General features: G+C 38.8%; 1 pseudogene; it reads right to left on the reverse strand.

The window, feature by feature from the left end:
* LOC146835115 (28S ribosomal RNA) overlaps nt 1-2,531 on the reverse strand; it is a 10,074-nt pseudogene that overhangs the window by 2,420 nt on the left and 5,123 nt on the right.

The following is a 2,531-nucleotide window of genomic DNA, read 5'->3' on the forward strand; positions in this document are numbered from 1 at the left end:
ACTATTCTAACTCCAGGGGGTGCAACAGTAGGGTAAGTGTTGGATAGTGTAGGGGTAAAAATTACTATTCTAACTCCAGGGGGTGCAACAGTAGGGTAAGTGTTGGATAGTATAGGGGTAAAAATTACTATTCTAACTCCAGGGGGTGCAACAGTAGGGTAAGTGTTGGATAGTATAGGGGTAAAAATTACTATTCTAACTCCAGGGGGTGCATCAGTAGGGTAAGTGTTGGATAGTATAGGGGTAAAAATTACTATTCTAACTCCAGGGGGTGCAACAGTAGGGTAAGTGTTGGATAGTATAGGGGTAAAAATTACTATTCTAACTCCAGGGGGTGCATCAGTAGGGTAAGTGTTGGATAGTATAGGGGTAAAAATTACTATTCTAACTCCAGGGGGTGCATCAGTAGGGTAAGTGTTGGATAGTATAGGGGTAAAAATTACTATTCTAACTCCAGGGGGTGCATCAGTAGGGTAAGTGTTGGATAGTATAGGGGTAAAAATTACTATTCTAACTCCAGGGGGTGCATCAGTAGGGTAAGTGTTGGATAGTATAGGGGTAAAAATTACTATTCTAACTCCAGGGGGTGCAACAGTAGGGTAAGTGTTGGATAGTATAGGGGTAAAAATTACTATTCTAACTCCAGGGGGTGCATCAGTAGGGTAAGTGTTGGATAGTATAGGGGTAAAAATTACTATTCTAACTCCAGGGGGTGCAACAGTAGGGTAAGTGTTGGATAGTATAGGGGTAACACTTACTATTCTAACTCCAGGGGGTGCATCAGTAGGGTAAGTGTTGGATAGTATAGGGGTAAAAATTACTATTCTAACTCCAGGGGGTGCATCAGTAGGGTAAGTGTTGGATAGTATAGGGGTAAAAATTACTATTCTAACTCCAGGGGGTGCATCAGTAGGGTAAGTGTTGGATAGTATAGGGGTAAAAATTACTATTCTAACTCCAGGGGGTGCATCAGTAGGGTAAGTGTTGGATAGTATAGGGGTAAAAATTACTATTCTAACTCCAGGGGGTGCATCAGTAGGGTAAGTGTTGGATAGTATAGGGGTAAAAATTACTATTCTAACTCCAGGGGGTGCATCAGTAGGGTAAGTGTTGGATAGTATAGGGGTAAAAATTACTATTCTAACTCCAGGGGGTGCATCAGTAGGGTAAGTGTTGGATAGTATAGTGTAATATTATGCGTTGTAATGGTATGCGTTGTAATGGTAGTATGCGTTGTAATGGAATGCGTTGTAAAGGTAGTTTTTAAAAATGCGTTGTAGTGTCATGCGTTGTAATGTCATGCGTTGTAATGGATTATGCGTTGTAAAAAATGCGTTGTAATGGTAGTGCGTTGTAAAAGTTGCGTTGTAAAGGTTGTTCCCCGTTTTTCTTAGTTCACCTTGACTATTTTTGACATGAGGTTCCCTGTATGTCATCCACCCACACCTTTTTGCTCTATCAATTAGCAGTTCCAACACTTTGTTATGCCTTTTTATCCTTATGTCCTTGGTTTTAGGACATGCACCTGAAATATGTGAAATTGTTTCGCACACATCTTTGCAGTATCTACAAGTAGCAAATGTACGATTTCTTCCCCTAGTGATGGTTTCTCTAGTATACAGAATATTTGCTCTCAACATCAGCGCAGCTATGTATTGATTTTCTTTTATTTTATTATGTTTGCTGACCCAAAAATTTGAGGTTGGATTACTTGCTAAGTATTTTATACCATCACCTTGGACAGGGAGATTTGCCCATTTCTCAAATTCCTCTTTCCTCCAATCATATGTTGCTACCAAATTCAATTCATGACTCAGAAATCTACTGTCTAAAATGTTGAGTTTGTGTGTTTTGATGATGCTATCAATTTTTTCATTGATTACTTCTCCTGCATACATGAATGAGTGAGCTATATGCAGATCTGGAGCTTCCCTGAGATATAATAAGTTATTAACTTTGTTCAGACCAATTGTCGTACATAACTTTGGTATACTGAGGCCCCCAAAGGATCTTTTGGAATACAGGAGACCATCACATGTGTACGCAGGTAGGTGTAGAAAATGTTTGACATACTTTTTAATTGTTTGATCCAGAATGTTTAAAGTTTTAGCTTCTGTTCCTGTAGTTTCCAGTTTAAATGACAGCTTAGAGATCAAATATTGACACAATATTTCTATTTTCTGTGTGGGCTTAAAGTGGTAGATTGTCGAGTTTTCGAGTCCAGTCAACAAGAACCTCGTTAATTTTGTTGTTGCTTGAATGACTGGTGTGTGGATCAAAGTTCAGTCCGAGGTATCTCTCACTTTTCTCGTGGATGAATGTTTTCAATGTTTTGTTTTTCAAATTGCCATGGTTTACAGTTGTTAACCAGGATCTTATCTTTATGGTGACTTATATAAAATCCATGTGTTTTTTTCACATTAAGTTTTAATCCTGTTGTTTTACTGAATTTTTCAATGATTTTCAGATTTGTACTCATTCCTTCCCAGGTGTTGCTGAGTACTGCGATGTCATCGGCATAGGCAAGAGCG

This window comes from Triturus cristatus, chromosome 4_2 (genome assembly GCF_964204655.1).
Source record: "Triturus cristatus chromosome 4_2, aTriCri1.1, whole genome shotgun sequence".
NCBI classification, from domain to species: domain Eukaryota; kingdom Metazoa; phylum Chordata; class Amphibia; order Caudata; family Salamandridae; genus Triturus; species Triturus cristatus.